The sequence below is a fragment of the Carettochelys insculpta genome, chromosome 3 (genome assembly GCF_033958435.1).
Source record: "Carettochelys insculpta isolate YL-2023 chromosome 3, ASM3395843v1, whole genome shotgun sequence".
NCBI lineage: Eukaryota > Metazoa > Chordata > Testudines > Carettochelyidae > Carettochelys > Carettochelys insculpta.
The window spans coordinates 101,918,852-101,936,290 of NC_134139.1; the positions used below are offsets into that span (position 1 = coordinate 101,918,852).

A 17,439-nucleotide genomic window follows, 5' to 3' on the forward strand; every position below is an offset into this window, starting at 1 on the left:
AGAACGCCAGTTATTTATCCCGCAACTGAGGAGTTGATGAATGTTTGTCTGCTTAGAAATCATATAACTTGCCCCACTTGCAATGAGTCAAAGACAAATGGTCCCTAAAGCCTGGCACTGGTTTGAAGCTCTTAAAGCCAAATGCTCAGGTATGCTGCATAGCTGTACTTCCACAAAACAGAATTGAGGAAATGGGCTCTGGAGCAAAAATAAAATTAAACTCAGTAAGAGTGACCTCGAAAAATGGCTAGCCCGTGGATCTGTGCATTGTGTTCTGATTCATTTGTCCAGAACCCAGTGGCGCCAATTCTCACAATTTTATTGGACATTGTCATTTTTGACGTTTTCCTGAATGCCCCATCCCCCGTACTCAGATGATAATGTAAGAAGTTCAGACTTTAAAAAAATAAATAAGTTTCCAGATGTCATTACTATGGAGAAAAGCTTGAAAGTGTGACCCATATAAGCCATAAAGACAAATAAAACAAACACAAAAACGCATATCTTTTTTTCAGATCATGATATATGAATGATTAAACTTAGCGATACACTCATCCCTCACTATACGAGCACAATTGGTTCCCAACTTTCTGTTTGTAAGCGAAAACTCATAAGAGGGCCATTAAATTCCTATTAAAATACATGCAAAAGTCTGTCATTCATTTCAAGTGCTCCTAATTGGACAAAGGAGTAGCAGCATGTGGCACTGCTTTTGAAAGGTAAGTGAACCTTGGGATTGGAGAATGTTAAAGGCTGGGGGCAGTTTGGGGCCATGAGCGGGAGGGCGGGTTAAACCCTGGTGGTGGGTTGGGTCTGTGGAGCAGACGGGGGGCATTAGGGCTGCGGCAGGTTGGGTCAATGGGGAGGGTAGGATGTTTGGGCTATGGTGGGTTCAGTCCATAGGGTGGGCAGGGGGGTTAAGGCTGCTGCAGATTGGGTCTCTGAGGCCAGGAGGGTTTCAGGCTGCAGCAGGTTGGGGGCCACTGGGCAGGTGGGGGGATAGGCTGTACCATGTTGGGTCTGCAGGGCTAGTGGGGTTTCAGGCTGCAGCAGGTTGGGGTCATGAGGCTGATGGGTGGCAGTCAGGCTGCAGCGGGTTGGGGCCGCAGGGGGTTGGGGCCATGGCGCTGGCAGGGGATGTCAGGCTGAGGCAGGCTGGGTCTTCAGGGCCAACAGAGTTACAGGCTGAGGCTGGTTGGAGCCACAGGGAGGGTGGAGGGTTCAGGCTGAGGTGGGTTGGGTCTGCGGGGTGAGGGGTAAGACTCATATTAGTGGGGGGAGTTCACTTGTCTAGTGAACAAAGGTTCCCTCCTTTTAGCAAGTACTTGTAAGTAAAGTACTTGTTTAACAAGGGATGCGTGCACTGAAAAACTTGCCCAGGAGCCATGTAGTATAGAGGCTATGACTACTACTACCATCCATTAACTAGTGGAGCAAAAGCCAAAGGCTACACATCTTATCTCCAAGGAATGCTGCGATTATAGTGTAGATCCCATTTGTGAGAGACCAGAATTTCATCCTTGTCTTCCCATAAGCTCTGTTATGAAGATTAGACAAACTCTTTTTCATAAAATAAAAGTAGATCTAGACTTTTACATAAAACCCCAATCTGGTTGGTTCCTAGTTAAAACATTTGGCAGCTCATCACTGATAGGATATGGAATTCTCAGGATTCAGAAAGTCTAAGGAGCCATTGTGATCATCTAGTCTGACTTCTTGTGCAGCACAAGCCATAGAACTTCCCCACAATAATTCTCAGGGCAGATTGTTTTAGAATCCATCTTTATCCATGATACATTATTCCAATGGTTAATTACTCTCACTGTTAAAAATGCATACCTTGTTTCCAGTCTCAATTTGGTTAGGTTCAACTGCCAGCCTTTGGATCATACCAGATCTTTTGTTTCTAGATTGAGGTGATCATTACTAAATATTTGTCCCCTCTGTAATTGCTGGCAAGTTTTAACCCAGTCACCCTTTCACATTCTTTGTTAATCTAAATGGATTGAGCTCCTTGAGTCTATCACAATATGGCATGGTTTCCAATCTTTTCATGATTCTTGTAGCTCTTCTCTGTACTGCCTCTAGTTAAGGACCATCCTTCTTGAATTATGGGCACCAGAACTACACACAGTTTTCCTGCAGAGTTTGCACCACTGCCAAATATAAAGGTAAAACAATGTTCCCTCTAATTTTTTCCATCCATGGGTGGATTAAATTGTGTAGACGTGTACCACCAATGGAAACACACGCTGTCAGCTGTGGATGACTGCGCGTGCCCTGCTAATTGGCTGAGCGGCATCTGAATCTCTTTTGGTCAGGCACCCAAGCACTCAGCTTACAGGGAAGACTGCTTTCAATACTTCCACTGTTTATGCATCTCAGAGTTACATTAACTCCTTAGGCTACGCGTGATTCAGGGAGCCGATTATCTATGATGACATTCAAATCCTTTTCAGAATCATTGCTTCCCAAGTGTATACATTTACCAGTATTAAAATGCATGTTGTTTGTTTGTGCCCTGTTTACCAAATGAGCTAGCATGTTCTGAACCTGCCTTTTACACTATTTACTGCCCTGAGACCATCAAAGCTATCCTTAAGAATGTCCAATGATCTCTTGGGTAACTGCAGATTTTTAAAATACAATAAAAACACTTTTTAAAATGAGATATAAACAGACTTATTTTAAATAGCTATTAAAATTAGATGCATCCCAATTACATTAAGAGAAATTCACAGTTAAACTTGGGGAATTCCAGTCAGTGTGGCCCTCTGTCAACGGAGCTGTTGAACAGTAAAGAATGATAAGGTATGTATGTGGGTAAATGTAACCAGAGATCTCTATTTCCTCCATCTTGCTCTCTGTCAAATATAGGCCTTGTCTGTGGGGAAATTAACCAACATATCTATTGCAACAGCTTTCCTGATGGATGTTCTGTTCTAGAATAAAAAAGACTTTCCATCTACTTTGTGACAACATGCTTGAGCAACTACTTGGGTCTGGCACTTCCCCAGCCAGGAGAGAATTTCAATGCATTATAGAGGTGCTGATAAGCCTGGCCCTATGGACATTGCTGAAGTGAGAGGAAGCAGCTGCATATTCAAAGAGCTCCTCAGGTTGCTAGTTTATAGAAATATATTGACATTCTCCTGGCAGGAAACTGCTGGTATGCACTCCCAGCAGGCATTACACTTTAGGTGGTGGAGGTAGTTAAGAGAAAACTTCGTATGTAGAGAATCTTCAGCTCACTAAGCAGGAGGGGGAGAGAGAGATAGCCATGGTAGTCTGTATTCTACCAAAACAAAAAGCAGTCAAGTAGCACTTTAAAGACTAACAACATAATTTATTAGGTCATGAGCTTTAGTGGGACAGACCCACTCCTTCAGATCAGGCAGGACGGAGTGAAGCGGGGATGGCGTAATTCATAGGACAGTCAAATACAGTAATATATAGTTTAGAGTGTCATAGTTGTGCATAGCATTTCACACTAAGGTCATATGAGTGTTTGCCCTTCAATATTTTAATCTAAATAAACTCATGACACAGAGCAATGACAATAATCAGGGTATTACAGGGCAAAGAAGTGCTAGTGGGAGGCATCAGTAGACACAAGAAGAAGTGTTTGCAGTATAGTCTTAGACATGCTAGTCCCAGGGTATTAGAGAGTTAATGGGGGGATATTACACAGAGCTCTCCTTTACATTTTCCTATAGGGAACAAACAGAATTGATTAATATAGTACATTTCATGTAGATTATGTAGGCTTTTCTATTTTAAATTTAATCACTTCAAATTCTGTATGTGATGGACTGTAGTTGCCCACCTTTTGATTTAAACGCAGGTGTCATGATATTTCATGGTTTTCTCACAGAGCCAACTACTGGAATCATACGATCTCCTGCAAAAGTACTTTTTTTTCTTTTTCTTTTAAGTGCACCTCAGATGCTGAGAAATCAGAACGCAAAGAAAAAAATATGTATTTTACAGTCTCTGGATTTTAAGGCAATCACTGGGATGTGAGGGCTGACTTGTGGTTTCTGAATCCTTAGAGCTGGAAGTACTGCTATTGGAAAGTCTCCTGGGACAGGGACTGAAATGATTTTGTGATTAGAAAATCTGGGATAGCAACCAAAAAGCTAAAGAATGTCTTAGCAGCTACATTTAAAAAAAAATAGCAAAGCCCTGGCCCTTTCATCCCATTCCATTTCCTGTAGTCACACTGAGTATTGGCTCAGACTTAAATTCTTGCTTTATCCACTAATGATGCAGCTATAAGTATGTGTAGCAAGTATACTTCATTAGGAGAAGCAAGTTGTATAGATAATAGGTATGAAGATGCATACTGTTGTCCACACATATGTTCAGAAGGAGGAAGCAGGAGAGAGGTCAGTACATTCCTCAAGCAGAAAACAAATGATGTTTGTATTTGTCTTTGGCTTTTGAGTCCCATGAGGTAGTTATTAGAAGTCTCCTTCTTGTATTTAGTCATGTTTGGAATTGTTTTCAGCCTGTTTAAGACTCTTTTCCTCAAGTTGTCACTAGCTCATTACCACAGAATTACATTATACAAACAAGCGCTGGCTGCAGCCAACTTGGCTTGGCTATTGCTGTCTGAGGGAATTGGAAAAGAGGATAATTCCCTTGCATTTGGAAAAAGGCAGGCATAGACTGAACAGCAGACAAGCTCACATCCTCAGTCGGTGCTGGACCACGTGGCCTTCTATTTCCTAAAGCAGCTCTCTCTTTAATCGGTACTCTTCATGGATGGTATTTTTGGTAAGTACAGTATATTTCCACACCAAAGCACAGGGGATCAGTGCAGTAATGAATTTTCATCTCCAATGACTCTTTAAAATACAGCACTGCACTAAGATCCCTTCTGTATCACTGCAGAAATAATTACTAAAATTGTGGTGGATATAAATATTATTCAATACAATGGAGAACCATTTCAACAGATAAAATGCCCAGAGGAGGAATCTGCAGAGAATTCAAGCTAACCTGACTTCCTGTCTTTCCCAAGAAAACAACATTGATTATATCTATGAGCTTGTCCCTTAAGGCTCTGAGGGATTTGAGCTCTTGCCACGTTTATAATTTATCAGAACACTAACATTTTAGTCCAATGTGAATAATGGATGATACTGTCCTGAATATAAAAACCCAAAGCAGGACAAATTTGGTTATCCTTATTCATAGGCAACATGTGGAGGTGTACAGAGAGGCACATGCACTCCCACATTGTCCCCCCACACATAGTCACCATGAATACCCTGCCACTTCTGATGAGCATGGGGGCAGCCCCGCCCCTCCCCGGCATTGGCACAGCCTGAAAGCGCTACTCCTAGGCTGCACCATTCCAAGAGAAGAGGGGACTGCTCCTGCACCGTACAGGAGGAGGTGGGTAGTGGTAAGGCATGGGCAGAGCAGGGCTGGGAGGGAGAGGAGCATAGTCACTTGTCCAGCGGCCCTCTGCACTGGTCACCTCTGCCTTTACTCACACTGAGTAGGACAAGTGGTTTATTATAACCAACAGGACCACTTGTGGAATAAGGTAGGTCTATCAGGTATTGGGTATTTAATGAGAATAGTAGATTAATTTCAAGATATCAGTCCTCATCTTTAAGGCTCTCAACTGTTCTAGATCAAGTTACCTAAAGGACTATCTCTTTCTCAGGGTCCAAAACCTCCTTTGATTGTGGCATTGCACAGGAATGAAACTATCAAGTTGAAGGGATAACACTGACAGCTGGCCTGAGAGAATGTAACTCACTTGGTAAAGATGACCACAGATTCCATTTAGAATGAAATGTAAGATTTAATTTCTTAGTTTTGCATCTCCACAACAGCCCCAGAAATAAAGTAAAAAATATGAAGATAGAGGGGGAAGAGGAGGTCAGCTGGAGCAGAGCGGGAGGCAGTTCATATGCTAATTATGTTGTGTGCCTGACAGGAACGTAGGGGCTAAAGAAAGAGTAATATCACTTTTTAATTTCCCAATTATAATTAGGAATATTGTCTGCAGAGTTTTGTTCAGAAAATGGCAAACAAATTAAAAAACGCTTGTGAAATTTTTGTCTAGGACTTTTTTTTTTCCTATTGAAATTTTCAAAATGGATGAACACTATGGACCCTGGACTTCAGAAAAGCAGTGTTTGACTCCTCACAGAACTGATGGGCAGGATCCCCTGGGATGCCAACATGAAGAGGAAAGGAGTTCAGGAAAACTGGTTGTATTTTAAACAAGCCTTATTGAGATCACAGGAACAAACCATCTCAGGAAGAATAGCAAACATGGCAGGTGACCGACCAGCCTGGCTTCACAGAGCAACCTTCAGTGAGCTTAAACACGAAAAGGAAGCTCACAAGAAATGAAAACTTGTACAGATGGCTAGGGAAGAGTATACATACATTGCTTCAGTATGCAGGAGTGTAATCAGGAAGTTCAAATGGAGTTGCGGCTAGCAAGGGATGTGAAGGATAACAAGGGTTTCTTCAGGAATGTTAGCAACAAGATCAGGGAAAGTGTGAGACCCTCACTGAGTGGGAAAGGCAACCTAGTGACAGATGATGTGGTAAAAACTGAAGTACTCAATACTTCCTTCACACACACACACACACACCCCTTTGGTCTTCCCAGACTAAGTCATCTCCCAGACTGCTGCACTGAACAGCAAAGAGCAGGGAGCAGGTTAGCAGCCCTCTGTACAAGAACAGGTTAAGGACTATTTAGAAAAGCTGGACATGCAGAAGTCCATCAGGCCAGCTTTAATTTGTCTGAAGGTGCTGAGAGAGTTGGCTGATGTGATTGCAGAGCCATTGGCCAGTAGCTTTGAAAACTCTTGGTGATGAGGTAAGGTCCCAGACAAGCAGGAAAAGGCCAATATAGAGTCCATCTTCAAAAAGGAGAAGGAGGATGTTTTGGGGAGCTACAGACTGGTCAGCCTCTTCTCAGTCCCTGGAAAAATCATGGAGCAGGTCCTCAAGGAATCCATTTTGAAATACTTGGAGGAGAGGAAGGTAATCAGAACAATCAACATGGATTCACAGAGGGAAACTGATGCCTGACCGACCTGTTTGCCTCCTCCAAGGATATAACTGGCTCTGGGGATATGGAGAAAGTAGTGGGTGTGATATGCCTTGACTTTTGATACAGTCTCTCATAGAATACTTGCCAGCAAGTTAAAAGAAGTATGGCATGGATGAATGGACTATATGGAGGATAGAAAGTTGGCTAGATTGTTGCATTCAATGAACAGCGATCAACAGATCAATATCTAGTTGGCAGCCGGTATCAAGCAGAATACCTAAACGGTCACTCCTGGAGAAGTTTTTGTTCAACATCTTCATTAATTATCTGGAAGATAGGTTGGAGTATTGTGTTCAGTTTTGGACCTTCCCCCCACTACAGAGACAATTTGGAAAAGTTGGAGAGACTCCAGTGAAGAGCAATGAAAATGACTGGGGGTGGGGCTGAAGGAACTGGTCTTACTTAATCTTCAGAAGAGAAGAATGAGGGGTGATTAGATATCAGTCTTCATCTGCCTGAAGGAGGGCTCCAAAGAGGGTGTATCCAGGCTATTTGTAGTGGTGGCGGATGACAGAACAAAAACAAATGGTCTCAAGTTGTAGTGTGGGAGGGTTAAGTTGGAATATTAGGAACAACTACTTTACTAGGAGGTGGTGAAGCACTGGAATAGGCTGCCTATGGAGGTGGTAGAAACTCCATCCTTAGACGTGTGTAAGTTGAGGCTTGACAAAGCTCTGGCTGGAATGATTTAGTTGGGGTTGGTCCTGCTCTGAGCAGGTGCTTGAATTAGACAACCTCCTCAGGTCTCTTCCAACCCTAATCTTCTATGATTCTATGATTTATATACATTTCTAAACATTTCAAACAACTCTACTTCAATATTCTCAACAGTATCATTCTCCCACTGAGCCAAAAATCCTTTCTGCTTCTACCTTCAAATTTTTCTCAGAAGACTGACCAATTTTACGGCATTTAAAAGCAGAAGCTATTCAAAGCAAAGCTTCCTGCCTCACTGAAAACAGGTCTTGTCAGTAGGCTGTCCATCAGTGTTTCAGTCACCCTGGGTCCCACTAAATACTGCAGAAATATGACTCTTCAGCTATCCTCCAGGAGCTCACTCTCAGCTGAAGCAAACACTAATATTCAAGAATACTGCAAACAGTTATTGTTTGGCATACTACAATTCTTTCTGCTTTTGGAACTATATTATAAACAGAGTACACTCATTAATGGCTCTTTTGGAGACATAAATTAAACAATTGCTGGAGAAAATGTCTTGGAAACATTCAAGCAACCACAGCAGCATACCATGCATACATGATGGGGAAAAAAATGAAAGCAATATTTTGCAATTAAATTTGTCTTTACTTAATCTCTGAGTCCAATGACCTTGCAGTCAATCTTTGGTGTAGCAACTGAGTGTCACTTGAGAGTCCATTTAGTAAATACTGGTACTGTATTTCATAGGACAAACTTAACTAATAAGTCAAGGCCATTGCTCTGACAATATTAAACATTGCAACCTTATTAGCTAATTCACTTTTGCACCAGCCCAATCATTCCAATATCAAGGGCCAAGTTTCCCAAAGAACTCAAATTCCTATTTAGGTAATAAATAAAGATCATGTTTTCCAGAGTATTCAGCAACCAGCCAGCCCCCTTTGTGAGAAAATATGGTCAGACTATCAGAAGATCTTGTCACTGTGTGTTAATTTTGGTGCTTAAATAGAAGCTGAGCACTTTATAAAATGTGGCCACAAGTATAAAAAAGTTATTCCAGCAGGCACAGGTGCTAGAGTTGTGGTTTCCATCAGATCAATAGGTGAGATGACTGGAGGGAAATATATAGTAAACCTGAAGACAAAACTCATGTTTTCAGCATTGAAGCCATTCTACTCACAAGAAGAACAGCCAACAGCCTCCCTCGGGGACCCTGGACAAGGTGGTGGCAGGCCCTGCTCTGTACTTCCAGAAGGGGTGGGGCATCTGGCTGAAGGGGTGGGGCTTGGCCAGCCAGTAGTCATTGCTGCCCAGACTGCAGCACACAACTTTGCCAGCCTGGAGCACTGCCCAAAGCACCCCATGCTACTCAAAGCACTCTGCCTCCCTTTTGTATCACTGGACCCCAGGGCAATTGCCCCCTTTGTCCCTACCCCCGTCAATAGACCCAATCACAAGGTATTAGAAAGAAAAGGTTCAGAAGAAAATATCTTTGAGTAGCCAAACTTATGTTGGGGAAATTGACAAGTTTAAATCTTACACAAACCTCTTCTTCAAGTCAAGAAGAGCTCTTCATAAGTTCATAAGCTTGTCTCTGTCCCCAACAGAAGCTGTTTTTCTGTTATGTTGCATGTGCACAGTATAAAGTGTATGTTTTGTTAAATACAATTCTCCGTTTGGATTTAGTGGGTTCCATGAACTTCCTTGGGTAAAACTTGACAGACAGACCATTTTGACCCACATCCATAGTTTGATCTCCAGCTGTGGCCAAAAACCTGGCAAAAAACACAGAAAGCCTAAAAACTTTTGGGGGGAAACGGTGCTATTTTTCAAGCCTCTCATCTCTGCAGCCCTTATCCAACAACCCCAAAATTGGGTCCATAACACAACTATTCATGCTGTTGAGCATTCAGATTTTAGAGAACTTAAAAAGCTCAACTTTTAAACAGAAGATATAATGCAATCTTACCTATTGCCATGCAGATACGCAACTATAGTATGTTTCTACAACACAGCACCTTCCAGGCCCGTACATATGTAGTATCCAGAGGCACTGAGACCTCATGCTAGGGCAAGTGAAGTCTCTGCTCTACAGCCTTGGCTGAGAGCCAGCTGGCCTTCAGCTCGTGTAGTAGAGCACAGGGCTTTAGCCCTTATAACCACAGGTTCAATCCCTGGTGCTGGTGACCTTGGTCTGTTGGCATTACACAGAGGTTATCTTTCCACTGGCACTGCTTTCCAAAACTTCAGTCTTTGGAGAATCCTGCCAGTAAGCTGAAACTCCTGAAAAATGCATTGCTTCAAGCCTACTACCCTCATCCTCACTTAAAAGGTCAGTGCATCTTTCTGAAATGGGCCTGTGTCTTCCAGGCATATCTGAGTCCATAATTAGTATATTTAAATGGACTTGGATGTTCAAATGCTCATGATGTGGCTTTCAGCAGAGGTGAACAGTGCAGATATTCTCTGGGGTACACTGGCCAGGTGCCCCTTCCCCATCCCTCTGCCCACACTCACTTCTTCACGCAACATGGCCTAGGAGTAGCTCTTTCACGTTGTGCTGCTATGGGGAGGTGGGAGACAGCCCCCCTGTACTTATCAGAAGCAGCACAGCACTCACGGTGAGTGCAGTGGGAAACTTAGGGATGCATGTGGCCCCCTCTGCACCCTCACGCATTGTCTATGGCTTTCAGTGACTCTCATATCTGTTCTTGATTATATTTGAAGGTTGCAGAGTATGGTCAACCTCAAAAAGAACAAAAAAAAAAAAATAACCAATAGATTTTGAAAAGATAAATTTACATTCTTTTATTTGTTCTTCAATGTGAGTTCACTTTTTACAGCTTTTATTTACAACCAGACTAGAAACTCTTTTTTAAAACAAAAGCTGATATTCTCATGCAATAATACTACTTTAATAGCAAAGGATTTAAGAAAAACACTCAATATCACAAGACTTGGAATAAAATTACAACTCTGCCCCCATGATAGACATGGCAATTTCGTGCAATATTCTTTGGAAAACCTTACTGAATTAAGTTTAAGTATCTTTGGGAAATGAATGATGTATGTATTAATAGGTCAGGATTCTCTCTAGTGGGTAAATGTGATGAATCTGAGACCTGGGGGTTCCAAAGACTATACTAAACAAAATGCTAGATAAGACTAGAGTCTTGAGCAAAAAGCATTGTTATTTTTCTGGGGAATATCTTGGTGGAGGGGAATGCACACTCCCTACCCCTGTCTTTTATATCTATATCTTGGGGAGCAGTTGTCTGCTAAGCATCTGTTATATGAATCAAAGATCAAAGGCCCAAGCAGTAAACAGAAAAGACCAAATTATTCACAGTTCTTCTGGTACTGAATCTGAGGCAGTTATCAGTTTGTAACTATAAGGAATTCCCATTTGTGGGTTTAGGAGGACTGACGCCTGCCAAAGCCTAAGATGAGAGCTGGGATGACTTCTGGAAAGCTTTATTGCAAGCATGTAGGTTCTTTTACTGTTTTCAAAATGTTGTCTCTAATTCTTTCACCTGAAGAATAAATGTGCTTGTTTATAAAAGAACTGTGTGGTAACTTGGTATCTTTACACTGTTCACAGCCTCCAGAGAGAAAACAATGTGCAGATGCTCGCCTTTTAGCCTAAAAAAAAACACCAGAGTGAGATGCACGCAGGTCTCTGCCCAAAAAAGGTGACGACTGAAGAACAAAGAACCACTGGTGAGTGCCCCTCAGGGACCATAGAGTGCAGTTGTCCTAAACTGAAGTTTATAATCAAGTATGAAATATAGTAGTGGCCTTGTGACACGGGTGCTGTGAACGGTGACAAAATATGAACATCACTAAGTAGAAAAGCTAGGACTTGGTCTTACGGTTTCCATATTTAAAGTTTAGTTCAACTTCCCCTGGATGTAGGGAAGCACCTTTCTCCCTCATATGTATACATTTAATTTTATCAAAATCACACAGAGCCAAAATTTCATTACCTTCACAAGAGTTTCCAGTGCTAAGGTAGGTAAGGAGATGAGGATTTGGGGGCAGAGGAGAAGGGAGAAACAATAACAATCATAATAACAACAGTGTTTTAGGTAAATTTTCTCTGAAAACGTCCATTCTATGAGAAGCTTTCTTGAGTCTGTAGCAGAGGGCCTTGAGAGTTGTGCCGTGGTACCCCTGTCAATCCAATGTGGGACCAGTCTCAAGTAATCTGGAGCCTCTGTGGACCCAACAATCATGCAATCTGGAGCTTCACAGCCTCCTAGCTGAGGCAAAAGAACAATCAAACAGGCCTATGACCCTGTTGCCTGCTGACAGGGCAGTCAACTAGACTGGGGAATAGAGTCCCCTTATCAGCATAAGGCCCTTGGGTAGGGGAAGCTCTCTATAGCTCTGCAGCCACCAGGCTGGGGCAGACAACTGAACTGAGGAAATTAGCCCTCTGGGTAGGGCAAAATATTAGTCATTCAGTGGCCTTACATCTCTCTGGGCAGGGCTGTGACACATTCAGCAGCTTCCTCTGCGGGCAGCAACTTGGCTTTCCCATCAGTCACTGCCATTGGCCAGGTGCTTAGAGCATAGTCTGGGTCCTTGGGTGCACCACCAGGAGTGTCACAGAGATCAGCATGGTATGGCCTCCCTTCTCCGGCACCCTACTCTCCACCCCAGCTGAGCCAAGCTGAGCTGCCTCCATTTACCTACATTCTCCACCTACAGCATACACAGCAGGGAAAAAGGGGCATGGCCTTCTGGACCAATAATGATTGATCCACCAATGGCGGCTCCGTGTGTGGTTGATACACATCACAGAGCCATTAAAAATGTATGTTCTGGGTGTTTTTCTCCATGCCTACATGTCTATTACCCCAGGGTTAGACCTCCCTCTTTTATGGCCAATACTTCTCAATAATTTCAGTATTGCATACGGATTTTATTCATTTTCAGATGCTACTAGTCTACAAACAGGCAAAGGGGAGTATTTTCCTCCTGGTGTATATTTAACACGGATATTCAGCCATGCCCAAGCTCTGTACAGACTGATGCTTAGAAGCACCCATTAATTTTTCATTTAACAGTAGGAATTGGGCATGCAATGCATATCCCAACTACAAAATATCCTTGGCAAAAAATGAACTCTCTGATGTAACTCAATTATTAATAACTTGGCTCTAAATGAATATGTTTCAACTGCAAGAGAATAGGGGTATAGTCTGATATATTCTAGAGCACTTGAGCACCTGGTCCCATTCCCAGCAGTAGAGAGAAAACATCAGTCTCAGCCCAAGTTATTTCCCAGACCTGAATGTAGCACAGAAAAGGCTATGTTTTATGAAGCCTTAAAGTTTCGTGATATTAGAATAGCCTTACAGCAGAGAGTCACAGTTAAACTTCCCTCAGATTTGGAGGACTGATACACCCTGTGCTCTGGCCACCTCCACAGCATCTTTCCTTCTCTGAAGAAAATGGATGGTTACAGGTCTCAGAACACTTGCAACAATCTCTTTGTAAACGAGATTCCTTCTCCTGAGCCCTGAGGGCAGAAGCTGTGCCTGTACTTTTCTCCTGGGTTGCTGTACTTCACAATATGCTATGTCAAATCTAACTGTAACTTAGGTATTTATAGCTTGTCTCTCACTGAATTTACCTGAAGAACAAGAAGTCCTGTGGCACCTTGTAGACTAATAAATAGCTTATCTGTTACTCTATAAGGTGCCACAGGACTTCTTGTTCCCGAAGATACAGACTAATACGGCTACCTCTCTGATACTGAATTTACCTGAGACTCTCTCTCCTGCACTAACAAATCATCTTTTTTCTAGCAAGGTAAGGTTTGAAGACTTACTCCAAGATTCCTACTGGAAAACAATTCTAGGAGTTGTTTCCCTGTTGTGGAGTAAGGATTTTAAATTCATGGCATCCTAGCTGATCTAGTTCTCACTTTTCCTATTATGTTTTCTCATCTTTCCTTCTGAATGGCTTCATGAGAAACATCATCATCATGGGATATTTCCTTTTGGGGTGCCCAGGTCTTTATGTCTGATAGCCTATAAGAAACAGACTCAGGAGAGACAGCCATGTTAGTCTATCCTTCACAAAAACAAGCAGTCCTGTAGCATCTTAAAGACTAACAAGACTTCTTAGTCTTTTAGGTGCTCCAGGATTACCTGTTATCTATAAGAAATAGTAATCCCATGGTGCTAGAAAGGCTGCTGTCCACTGAGGCAGGCAGAAGACAGATGATTTTACTAAGGATTTTTTTTATAAAAATAAAAACTGTATTAAAGCTCCCTTCTTTATTTGGACTATGTTCTCCATGTGGCTCAAGCTAGCTAGTTTTAGCAATCCCAGCCATGTTCAAATATCTTCAGTGTTTGGAAGAGATGCAGCTCTAACTATTGCAAAATGAGCTACGCAAGAGAAGACAGCTCCAAAAGCAATGCTGGGATTATACATATTAAGTTGGACAGGAAAATGCATATGCACAAGTCTACTCGGCATTATTTTCACATGGCTTACTTAAATCCAGCCGTTAAAGAGTAAATATCAGGTTTATTATATACATACATATGAATGGGCACCACATGCATTAGTGTTGTCCTGCCATGTGGGAGCAACTGGCCTCCTACTTTCTAAGCCAATGAAGGCCTAACATGTCCCGGTTCTGGGGAAAAGGGACAAGTGGCCATTTGTGTTCACTTTTCGGTTCTCACAAAACCGATTTAGAGAGAAGCATCTTCATAGTTCTGAAATAAACTGCACATTCCTTTCCTCCATGGACCAGATGTGGAAGTGACATCTGCCATCAAAAAGGAACAATTTTAAGACTGTGGGGAAAGAGCAGCAGAAGGGAAGTGGGGAGGCAATGGGCAGTCTCCTCATCTTGCTGTCTACGGTGAAACGCTGTTATCGTCTAAGACTCAGAGCTGCCAACTCAGGGAGTTGCTTATTAAAACACGTATGAGGAATAGGTAAAGAGAAAAAGGTGTAAATCATGCATAGAAACACCCTGAATGTCTCTCAATTCATTCATGATCTCTCACTAGCTCTGTTTTGTATTCTGTATATCTGTAAAGCTTTTTTTCCTAATGTTTCGTGGCATATCAGTTAGAGAACTGCCTACCTGGAGGTATCCATAAATTATATTGTAGACTAGGTATTTCTAGTAATAAAAGGCACAAGTTGTTTAATTCACTATGTACTGTGTGATGTTACCCAGGTGCCAGCAACATCCTTCTGACCAGCACAGAGGCACAAGGGACCAAACCAACATACATTTTTAATGGGATCAGCTGTGACCGCATATACACAGAGAAGACCTTAAGGCCTTAAAGTCATCCTACTGGAACATTTTTAGGGACCCAGAAGAACTGGTTTAATTAATCTTCTTTTTTCAGGATTGTTTTCCCCCACCCCCCAGCCCGCATCCCCAGTATAAATTATGTACACTGAAAATCTGCCAGTTATAGCAAATTAAGGGACTTGGCAAGTGCATCCCTTGGAGGCAGATGGTAAATAATATTCAGATTCTGACTTGAAACAGGGCTAGAGATTAGCTAGTGTAGGATTTAAAAACAGCCCAAATACATGAAATAAAAGGATTTAATATGAACACAAGTACTGTAGGTTGCCTTTGGAAGTGACAATGATAGCTCTGAAAATATTGATAGTTCATCATTAATATGCTGTACCCCCAGGATGACAAAAGGATAGTAGGTCCTTTTGCCCTATTTTAAAAACAACAACAGTTGCATATTTTGCATTCATATGAATGAAATCAATAGCCATCTCATCGTTTCTGAAGCAATACTGGTTAACTTGACAGCATCATAGCCTAAGGACCGGCTTAAAGAAGTCCCTCAGACAAAGCCAGGCATGGACCATGGACAAACATTCAAAGGCAAAGGCCATATAAATCTACTGGGAGGGAGGGATCAGGAAATGCAGGAGTGCGTGTATTGGAGGGTGATATGAAGACATCCTACTCGTTGAGTGAGCACCAAAAAAAAAAGTCTTCCATTTCCAGAGGACTCTTTTTCTCCCTCAGTTACAAATGAAATGAGAGTGCTGGCCTGAACCTGTTGACCTAATGACCAGTTCTATATCACACACACCTACCTGACATGGAGTTTAGAATAAAAGTCAATCACAGTTACAGCCTGCAACAGCAGAGATGGCACTCACCACAGGTGTCCTGGCAGGACTGCAATGGGATTGGAAGCTCTCTCCACGCCTGCCTGTGCTTTTGCACAGGAACAATGATTACTACTAATATGACACTCTCAGTATTACTAAAATACACCAAGTTTAATTTGATTTACAAATCTGAAAGCACAGAGAGACCTTTTTTAAAAATCCAGCCATAGATAAGAGAGATGACACAGTCAAGTACGTGTTAGTCATGGCATTCACACCGGGCTCAGGATACTAAATTTAGGAAGTGACTCAATCACCACACACAATTACAGCTATTTTCAGGCTCTAAGTGAGGCAGCACACCAGCACTGATGCAAAAATATGCCACAATTAGGTCCTGCAAATGCTCTTGCGACAAGGCATAGTTTCCTAGGAACATTCAGTCTAATTATGGAATCTGTCTCTCCCCCAGGGCACACCTTGCCATAAGATTTCATTTTGCACGGAGAGTAACCTGCCAGTGATGTCACTGCAGTGTTGCTTCCCTTGATACACGCCTCAGCACATCATAAGAAGATTAATTGCTTATATACATTGTTAAAGGGCACAGAAAGTGCTCATTTTACCACTCTCTTTAAATGAATATTTGTCCCCAGAAAGCACTTGCATAAGTTTACTTTAAATGCTACAGAGAAACTGGGGAAGGAAAATAGCTGCCAAGAGTCAATGGAGCTTTTTCTAGGAACTGGATTTATTCAAGGCAATTGAGCATATTACTTTGCGGCTTTTCTCGCAGACAACAGCACAGAGTTCTGAAGAAATGTGTAAACAATTAAACCACCCAAAACTCTTTATTCAGCTTGTTCATACAAACACAAACTCCAGAACAATTCAGATTAGAGACTGAGGATGAAATCCTGGCCCTCCTAATGCTTGTGCAAAGTTCCTGTTGAATGGAGCCAGGTTACAGTCTGAATCTTCACAGAACTGCCTCCTCTTTGGAATTCCCTCCAGTAGCCCACTCAAAACCAAGTAAGTTAATGGGGAGGAGCCACATAATCTAAAATGACTCCAGGTTAGACCAGCTGAAGATCTGACCTAAAGGTTTTCAAACCTATCTTTTTTTAATGTTTCCCTCTTCTGTGTTTTAAATCAAATCCATACTATTAGTTGAACATAAAACTCCTCTGCTGAAAGAAAAAATATGCCATGGTCAGATGTATTCAAAGGCTTAAGTCGTCTGATAGGACGTGAAAATAAAATGTTTTTGCTGTACTTACTAAATGTTAATTCTTTTGGCTTTCTTCTACACAACAAGTAGGGGTGTGTGGAGAAATTAGTTAAAAAACCAACACTTTCTTAATCTTAGCTAATGACACATTTTAAGTCTCATCAATCCAGGGAGTTGATTTTGCTTATCCAAAGTACTTCAGAAAAAAATAAGGGTACATAATCTCATGGAAATTTCAAAATGTGCATTAGCTTTCAGAACATTAACATGAATTTCATGGTAATTTTCAGAATTGCCATCAAATTAATCAATGAAAAATGTCAGA

General features: G+C 41.9%; 1 long non-coding RNA gene across 1 annotated transcript in view; it reads right to left on the reverse strand.

Annotated features, from left to right (window-relative positions):
* LOC142010394 (uncharacterized) overlaps positions 1–16,234 on the reverse strand; it is a 162,694-nt gene extending 146,460 nt beyond the window's left edge. Inside the window, exon 1 of the long non-coding RNA XR_012644783.1 lies at positions 15,932–16,234. This is a non-coding gene — a long non-coding RNA (uncharacterized LOC142010394). The remainder of the gene's footprint in view (positions 1–15,931) is intronic.
* Between the last annotated feature and the right edge of the window lie 1,205 nt (positions 16,235–17,439).